The following is a 9,743-nucleotide window of genomic DNA, read 5'->3' as shown; positions in this document are numbered from 1 at the left end:
TCCATTGTTTTATGACTTACATCAGTAAACTCAATCACCCCTCACCATGAGGAGGAGGAGGAGGAAGAGGACAGTGGTACCATGTACACTTCCCAATGTAGCTGTGAGGAATTACCACAAAGTGGTTTAAAACAATCACCTTTATTCTCTTACAGCTCTGGGGGTCAGAAGCCCAATCAATATGAGTCAGCAGGGATGCATTCCTTCTGGAGGCTTTAAATGAGAATCTGTTTATTTGCCTTTTCTAGCTTCTAAAGGCTGCCCACATTTCTTGGCTTACGGCCCCACAGCACTCCAACCTCTGCTCAGGTTGTCACCTCTCCTCTTGCCTCCCACTTATACATACCCTTGTGATTGCATCGGACCCATCTGGATAGCCCGTGATAATCTCTTCATCTCCAGATCTTTAATTCAATGCGCAAACTCACTGGCCAAGTCCTATTTGCCATGTAAAGTGATATTCACAGATTTCCAGGGATTAAAATGTGGACATCTTTGGAGGGCCATCATTCAGCCTACCATTCCATGTGCCCAAAATTTTGGTTTGTAACATTGATGCAGAAGAGTCCAAGAAAAATAAACAGTCTCTTCTGCCTTAAGATTGCTCATCATTTTGGTGGGGAGACAATAATATTTACATAGTACACAAGGACCCAGGCAGTGAGGTCAATGCTGCTGTGGGAGGTAGAGAGGATGTACTGAGAAAATGAAGATAAAAGAGGCTCCACAGGGATCCCTTCTTTTTCTGCTATGTGAGGACACAGCAAAGTTTGCAACCCCGAAGAGGGCCTTCACTTGAACATGCTGGCACCCTGATCTTGGACTCTCAGCTTCCAGAATGGTGAGCAATAAATTTCTGTTGTTTATAAGACACACAGTCTGTGGTATTTTCTTACAGCAACCTGAGCAGACAAAGATACTGATGCGTTGGTAAGTTTCATTTGGACTTTGGAGAAGGTACAGAATGTTTAGCTTAGGTTAGGGTCTGGAAGGCAAATGGATGGTTTAGAGGAATGGAGGTGGGGGTGAAGGCAGGTCCCCCTCCTCCAATTTCCCAGAGCCCTGGAGAAACTGTATCTGTTAGAAACACAGCTGGATGGTCCAAAGAACAAGAAATCAGCTACTACATCACACACCGTGTCAGCTCTTCCTTGAAAGCAGGAACCGTGCAGATCATTCATCATGACAGGAAAACACCACTGCCGACAGCAATAAAGTTAGGCTGTGAGCAATTTAACTGAAGTATCTAGAAGGAGACCTACCACTACATGTCCAGATAGGCTCTGCCCATGCCCCCCAGCTCTCAAGTAACTCACTGTGGGGTGGCATGAAGCTGGAATGAGCTGGGTCATTCATTGGTGGGGCCTTAGTGTTTCCACTGGTGTCTGCCCTGGAACCTGGTCCGCGCCATTCTGCTTTCCCAGACTGAAAACTGTGATGTGTGTCTTCATAAGAATTACTTGATGTGTGTAAGCTATGTGACAAATACAAGATAAAAAGATCATAAGATTTATTTGTACACTGTTTAAAAGCAGCTCTTTTGAGATATAAATCACATTCCATACAGTTCACCCATTTAAAGTAAACCATTTTTTAGAGTTGGGTAACCATCACTGCAATCAATTTTAGAACATTTTCTTCATCTCCAAAAGACCTCTTACTCATGAGCAGTCACTCCCCATTTCCTCCCAATGCCTATTCTCTAGCCTTGGCCATGTTGCTTACTGTTTTATTTTATTGTTGTTTGTTTCTTTATTTTTTATGGCCATCCTAATAGATCTGAAGTGGTATCTCTTTGTGGTTTTGATTTGCAGTTCTCTGATGGCAAATGATGTGGGACATCTTTTCACGTGCTCATTGACCATTTACACATCTTCCTTTGAGAGATGTCTATTCAGATCCATTGCCCATTTTGTAATTGGTACATTTAATCTCAAAAGGTGAACTCGTTTAATCTACACGGTAACATCGCAAAATAGGTAATCATCATCTCCACATAAGTGAGCAAACTGAAGCTCAGGGACATGAAGGCACGTGTCTGGGGCCCCCACAACTGTTGGTCTCAGGAAAGTTTTTAATCTGAATCGGCATCCGCTCTTGTGGTTTCTGCTGTTTAAATGCAACGGAAATTAAGCAAATGCTATTGGAAAGGAATCGAGAAGAACCCAGTAATGAAATTGCCAACAGCTTATTCGAGGAAAGATATAGTCACCTCAAGAATGTGCTCAAATCTCTCCTGACTGAGCCAGAGGATCTTCTCATGAAGTCCTGGCAGGCTCTCCCTGTTTAGCACAGCCTTTCTGAGAACATAGCAGAGGAAATGGAAGACAGTGAAAGGCAAGAGTCCTCATTGCTCCCTCTTAAAGAACCACTATTTAGGATTTCTGTGTAGTTCCCCATAGTGACATTGGGTGTCACCTTTGAGTTGTTTGAAGCCAAGCTCTCCTGGAAATTGACAAAGTGCGTTGTTTTGTAAGAGTTGCTGGGCTCTCTAAGATCCAGTTTGGAAGTATTCATTACCAGCACTCCTGTCCCCTGACTCGGCCTGGGTCATCTGGTTCTCATTAACCGGGCCAAGCAGCATCCTGAAAGGAGAGAGCTCCCTAGAGCTCGGTACACCTGAGTTTGAAAATGGGCTGCACAGCTATGGCTTTGTAACTGATTTCTCTTCTCTTCTAAGTGGGCTGGTGACCTAAGGAGGAGAGATGGTTTATGCAAAACCCCTCCAGCTCTGCGGTCTTTTCTCCCAGAGTTCTCTGCACTCTCCCTTCTCAGAAGTCATTTGCTCGCACATCTGTATCCAGGCTAGGCTGAGCATCCCTCCCTCCCTCTTTCCCTTCCTTTCCATACATATTTACTGAGTATGTATTATGTGCCAGACACTTGGCAAAACAGCAAAGTTGTCTTTCTCCATGGAACTGACATTCAAATTTCTTATTTATCTGAAAGTTCTCAGCACCAAGCAAGTGGTAGGCACGACAAACTGCTTTAATGGCTTGGTGTGTATTCTTCTCTTCCAGTTTTTTTTCTATACATGTACTAACACATATACAGGGTATTTAAATTTTAGTTGGAAATGAGATCATGCCTATCCGGGGACTTTTTTTCCCCACTTAATAGTATGTTATGGCCATCTTTCCATGTTAGAACATAAAAATTGACTTCAGGGTTCACATGTTCCAGAATACTACTTGGGGTCTCTCTCTGCCCATTAGAATGTAGAAAAGACTGACTTGAGCCCCAGGTCCATTCCCTGTAGGTTCTCAGGGTCAGGTTAGGGTTGGGAATGAGCTAAGGTGCTCATGTTCTTCTGGTTACCTCTGGTCCTGTTCATATTTCTGCTGAATTTATCTCATCCCTGTTTATTTAACCAGTCCCCTACTGAGGGACATTTAGGTTGTTTCCAGTCTTTTGCTCACACAGACAGTGCTGTGGTGAAAAAGCTAAGTTCACCTTTTGTTTTACGTGTATTGAATAAATTGCTAGGTGGTTGTGGTGTGTCAATTCAGCAATAGATATTGCTATAGGTAAAGATACCTATCTCTATTGCTAGATTCTCCCCATGGAGGTTGCACATCTTTCATTCCCCATAGGATGTGTTGTCAAACTGTGATCTTTGCTTCTCTGTGCAAAAATACACACACATCTCAAACACACAACACGTTTCACATATAGTTGCCAAAGTGGCAACAGGAGGCAAACGGATTCAGGGCAGCGATCCCCTAGGGGAAAACAGGACATAGGAGGAAGATGGGCAAAGTCCCTATCTTTCCTCCTTCATGGTCCTATGGGCTGTTCAGAGGCATTAGTTTCCTTTGGCTGCTGTAACAAATTAGCACAGATGGAGTTGCTTAAAACAACAGGAACTTACCCTCTCATTTTTCTGGAGGTCTTCAGTCTTAAATCAAGGTGCTGCTAGGGCTGTACTCCCTCTGAAGGCTCTAGGGGAGAAATCTTCCTTGCCTCTTCCAGCTTCTGGTGGTCCCAGACATTCTTCAGCTTGTGGCTGCATCCCTCCAATCTCTGCCTCTATCTTGACGTGGCCTCTTCTTTCTCTTAGAAAGACACCAGTCATTAAATTTATGGCCTGCTCTAAATACAGGATGATTTTTAGCTTGAGATCATCCACTAATACATCAGCAAGGGCCCTACTTCCAGGTGGACAAGAATTCTGGGGGACACTGTTCAGTCAGTTATACAACCCACCTGGACAAGTGCTGCATGCATGGGGAACAGGCAGCACCTGCTTTGTCCCTTCCCAGCTCATCCTGCGTCAGTAGCTGTTGAGGTAACTCACTGCATTAGTGTTCTAGGGCTGCCGTAATCAAAGACCATAGACCGGGGTACCTAGACAACAGACATTTGTTTCTCACAGTTCTGTAGGCTGCAAGCCCAAGCCTAAGGGGTCCCAGGTTTGGGTCTCCTGAGGCCTCTCTCCTTGGCTTGCAGATGGCTGCCTTCTCACTGCCTCCTCATAGGGCCTTTCCTCTGGGCATGCCCATCCCTTACATGGCATCTCTTCTTATATGGACACCATTCAGGTTGGATTAGGCTCACCCTAATGCCCTCATTTTAACTGAACCACCTTTTTAATGACCCCACCTCCAAATACCGTCACAATCTGACGTATGGGGTCTGGGGTTAGGACTTGAATATATGAATTTTGGGTGGGATGGTGAACAACTCAGCCCACAATACTAATTATTTGCATTACCTCACATCTTCCTTGGTGACTGCTTCTTGGAAGACCCCAAACTAGCATCAGACTCTCTTCCCCCAAACCCACATTTGTATGTACTTAATTTATTACATTTTTTGTTCTGTTTCCCCTACCTGATGGAAAACTGCATTAGGGTAAGAACCACATATAAAATGAATTCAGTTATGCCTTGATGCCTGGCATAGTGCCTAGTATGGAGTGGGCATGTGACCAATATTTATTGAATGGGAGGATATTTTTCTGTCTCTCAAATCATCTAATGATGCAGATAACCACTGTCAGCATGCTTTGTGTCTTGTTATTGTTGGTGGAAGCCAATGATTTGAAAGCAAGAAATCAAACTTCCCTGAAAAGACATGGTGAGCCTTAAAATCGTAAACAATCAGGACACCCTGGAAATCAGAGTGAAGCTACTTTGAAAAATTCTTAAGACCTGACAGAATGTGACACTTCGGACAGTGCTGATGACACAGAGGCCTTGGGTGTAGTCAGAGTAGGGTGAGAGCCTCTGGAAAAAGTAAGGCAGGATATTTACAGTCAAAGCAGTGTAACAATATAAAGGATAGCAGACTAGGAGTACAGACATCTTCAGTGAGATCAGTTAAAGGTCAAAAGGCCAGGAGCAACTTGGCCTGGAATGTCTGAGTGTTCCGCAAGGGTACCTCAGCATAACCCGTGACTTCACTGTATCTCAACTGTAAACAGCCCTAGCAAACAGACAATAATCCAGCCCACCTTGGGGGCAGGGCACGTGGTACAAGTCTGCACCCCTAGCCCTTTACCCACATTCCTGAAAATCCTCAATGAACTATAAATCCCCTAGACAATGCATCACCCTGGGTTCTCTTGTCCCCTCCTGGTGTGATGCAGGAGCTCTTTCCTCTCACTTTATTTCTCAATAAAACCTCTCCCTGGCTCGCCTACCTTGGGTGTTTGCTAAGTTCATTCTTTGACTTTGCAAACAACAACCCCGGCTTCACTGAGAGAAAGCAGGAGTTCAGAGGAGCTGATCTTCATAGGGAATCTTCATGGGAAACTAGCAGAGGACCCTGAGACCTGGCCCCAATCAAATTAGCCTTTTCATGCCTACAAGCAAACAAGGCTTCTGAGGGACATTCAGAAATTTAAGTTAGAGGGAGAGAAGAGAGGAAGAACATCTTTGCCTTGGAATCTACCAATGCAGGACTCACTCAGCAGGGTTTCCTAGCTCTGTAGCTCTGTACTTCTTTAGATCCTGGCTCTGAGCTGTTTTACCTCCTTCAACACCTTTAGCACAAGGCCAACTTCCCACTCTCTGGTTTAAGTGAAAGAAAAAAATGAAACTTTCTGCAGCTTATGGGTGAGCTAAAGGGCCAATGTACCTGGCTTGGTGTTTGCTCTTCCTTTGTGTTGTTAATTTTGTGTTCTTTTAGGTTTCTTTCATTTTGGACTGAAAAACACTATAAAGGGCTTGTTCAGTAATATTAAGTCTCATAAAGAAGTTTCTGGTGGCAGTGAAGAGGCAGTTTGCACAGTGATTAATCCATGGTTTTGGACGCTATATTGGTCAAGATAGATGAGGTCATGGTGCAGTAACAAACACCACCCAAATTCCATTCATGCAATTTGGTGGTCGTAGGCTGCTCAGGCTGCTAGAACAAAGTATCAGAGGCTGAGTGGTTTAAACAACAGAAACTTATTTCTGACAGTTTTGGAGGCTAGGAAGTCCAAGGTCAAGGGACCAGCAGATTTGGTGGCTGCTGAGAACACTCTTCCTAGCTTTCAGTGGCCAACTTTTTAATGCGTCCTTCCCATGGCATGATAGCATTCAAGAGAAGAAGTTCTTGGGTGTCTTTTCTTATAAGCACATGAATTCTTCATGAACCAGCATAAACTTAATCACATCCCAAAGGCCTCACCTCCAAATATCATCACAATGCATTTTGAGGGGACACAGACATTCAACCTGTAACAGTGCCCCTCCTTGGTCACCTGGGGCTATGCTCCGATCATTCTCCCATTGCAACCCAGGCCCATAGAGCCATAACCATCTGGGACATTGCCATTCAGCAGAGCAGAGGGAAAGAGAATGTTTTAAGCTAATCACTGGCCTCTGCCTTCAAGAGGCACATGTCCCTTCTGTAAACAAACATTTCCTTGATCAAAAGCAAGTCACAACAGTGGAATTCAGTCAGAGCAGAAGAATGAAAAAAGGGGAAGATAGCTTCAGGGACATATAGAATAACATCGAACAGACCAATATTTGCATTATAGGGCTCCTAGAAGGAGAAAGAGGGAGAAAGGGGCAGAAATCTTATTTGATGAAATAATGGTTGAAAGCTTCCCTAACATGGTGAAGGAAATGGACATCAAGATCTAGGAATCCCAAAGAGTTCCAGAAAAGGTGAACCTACAGAGATCCACACTAGGACAGATGAATTAAAATGTCAAAATTTAAAGACAAGAAGAGAATATTAAAAGCATCAGGAGAAGAGCAACTGGTTATATACAAGGGAACCCTCAAAAGACTATCAAGATTTTTCAGTGCAATTTTGTTGGCCAGATGGAAGTGACATGATATATTCAAAGTGCTGAAAGAAAAAAAAATTTGAAGCAAGGATATTCTACTCAAAGTTATCATTCAGAATTGAAGGAGAGAGAAAGATTTTTTCCAGACAAGCAAAAACTAATGGAGTTTATCATGCTAAACTGCCTTACAAGAAATACTAAAGGATTCTCTTTAACTGAAAAGGATGGGCAATAATTACTAACAAAGATGCATATGAAAAATACATTTCACTGTAAAAGCAAATATATAGTAGAGGTAGTGAATTAATTACTTATAAAGCTACTATGAAGGTTAAAAGACAAAAGTAGTAAAAATAATTATCACAATAATTAGTTAAAGGATACACAAGATACAAAGACAGAAACTGTGACATGAAAAATATAAAATGTTGGAGGAAGGAGAGTAAAAATATTTTAGAATGGGACCAAACTCGAGTTGTTATCAACTTAAGATAGGTAGTTATAGAGGTAAGTTGTTACATGTAAGCCTCATGGTAACCACGAAGCAAAAAACTATAGTAAAGACATAAAAGATAAAGATAAAGGAATATAAGCGTACAACTAAAGAAACTCATCAAACCACAAAAGAAGAGAGCAAGATGGTGTTGGCAAAACTGGAGAGCTACACGTAAGGGAATGAAACTGGATCATTGTCTAACCCCACGCACAAAAGTAAACTCGAAATGGATCAAAGACCTGAATGTAAGTCATGAAACCATAAACTCTTAGAAAAAAACACAGGCAAAACCTCTTGGACATGAACATGAGCAACTTCTTCATGAACATATCTCTCCGGGCAGGGGAAAGAAAAGCAAAAATGAACAAATGGAACTGTATCAAGCTGAAAAGACTCTGTACAGCAAAGGACACCATCAATAGAACAAAAAGGCATCCTACAATATGGGAGGACATATTCATAAATGACATATCCAACAAGGGGTTGACATCCAAAATACATAAAGAGCTCATGCACCTCAATAAACAAAAAGCAAATAATCCAATTAAAAAATGGGCAGAGGGTCTGAACAGACACTTCTCCAAAGAAGAAACTCAGATGGCCAACAGGCCCATGAAAAGATGCTCCACATTGCTAGCCATCAGAGAAATGCAAATTAAAACCACAATGAGATATCACTTCACACCAGTAAGGATTGCCACCATCCAAAAGACAAACAACAACACATGCTGGCAAGGATGTGGAGAAAGGGGAACCCTCCTACACTGCTGGTGGGAATGTAAACTAGTTCAACCATTGTGGAAAGCAGTATGGAGGTTCCTCAAAAAACTTACAATAGAACTACCATTTGACCCTGGAATTCATCTCCTAGGAACTTACCGAAAGAAAACAAGATCCCAGGTTCAAAAAGACATACGCACACCTATGTTTACTGCCGCACTATTTACAACAGCCAAGATACGGAAGCAACCTAAGTGTCCATCAGTAGATGAATGGATAAAGAAGAGGTGGCACATATACAAAATGGAACACTATTCAGCCATAAGAAGAAAACAAATCCTACCATTTGCAACAACATGGATGGAGCTAGAGGGTATTATGCTCAGTGAAATAAGCCAGGCGGAGAAAGACAAGTACCAAATGATTTCCCTCATTTGTGGAGTATGAATACAAAGCAAATCTGAAGGAACAAAACAGCAGCAGACTCACAGACTCCAAGAAGCGACTAGCGGTTACCAAAGGGAAGGGGTATGGCAGGGAGAAGAGGATTCAGGGGAATTCTGATTGGTGCACATGGTGTGTGTGCGGTCACGGGGAAAACAGTGTAGCTCAGAGAAGGCAAGTAAGGACTCCGTGGCATCCTGCTGCGCTGATGGACAGCGGCGGGCAATGCGGTATGGGGGGGACTCGATATTATGGGTGAATATAGTACTCACATTGTTTCTCTTGTGAAACCTTCAGAGCAGTGTATATCAATGATATCTTAATAAAAAAAAAAAGAATAAAAAAAAAGTTCACATTATACCAAATGACATTTATGAAAGACTTCAATTATTTTCTTTTCCTTTTCCTTTTTCGCTGTCTCACCAACGAGTCTCGTGCTGAGTACCTGGTGCCCGCGGCGGCCACGCTGGCCGAGCTGGCTGGGAGGGGCCACCGCGGCCAGGGAGGGGCCTGAGCCGCAAGCCCCGAGCTGCCATTCGCTCGCTGTCTCCCAGCAACTTGGAAGCGCGCGCCGCCAGCGCACAATGCTCCCCCGCCTCTAGCCCAGGCGCGCTGGCGAAGAGAGTCAGTCTGGCGGAGAGAGCCGCGGAAGTCGCTCGCCAGCCGGACAGAGCTCGCTGATCTTTCCAAATGGGAGGAGTTTTGAGCAAGCTCCGCCCTCTGCAGCCCGTCCCCGTTCGGGAGGCCAGGAGTCTGTGCCAGGCCTTCCTCGGAAGCCCCGCCCGCCCCGCAAGCCCCGCCCCGCCGGCTCCCTCGGCCCGCCTCGATCGCATTCCCCCTTCAGTCCCCACTCGT

At 43.8% G+C, this 9,743-nt stretch overlaps 1 long non-coding RNA gene across 3 annotated transcripts; it reads right to left on the bottom strand.

Moving 5' to 3' along the window:
- Positions 1-253: 253 nt before the first annotated feature.
- LOC130685078 (uncharacterized) lies at positions 254-9,543 on the bottom strand. Of its 3 annotated transcripts, none has more exons than XR_008999515.1 (4): positions 9,161-9,543; positions 3,872-4,055; positions 1,317-1,474; positions 254-1,199 (listed from the first exon to the last, which is right to left on the bottom strand). It is a non-coding gene; the product is annotated as an uncharacterized LOC130685078 (long non-coding RNA). The 3 variants fall into 3 exon arrangements; XR_008999514.1 differs by having other exon boundaries at positions 254-1,474; positions 9,161-9,206; positions 9,334-9,543; XR_008999513.1 differs by having other exon boundaries at positions 254-1,474.
- Between the last annotated feature and the right edge of the window lie 200 nt (positions 9,544-9,743).

Source organism: Manis pentadactyla, chromosome 10 (assembly GCF_030020395.1).
Source record: "Manis pentadactyla isolate mManPen7 chromosome 10, mManPen7.hap1, whole genome shotgun sequence".
NCBI classification, from domain to species: domain Eukaryota; kingdom Metazoa; phylum Chordata; class Mammalia; order Pholidota; family Manidae; genus Manis; species Manis pentadactyla.
Note: the sequence above shows the minus strand (reverse complement) of the source record. Positions and strands in the feature narration are given on the sequence as shown.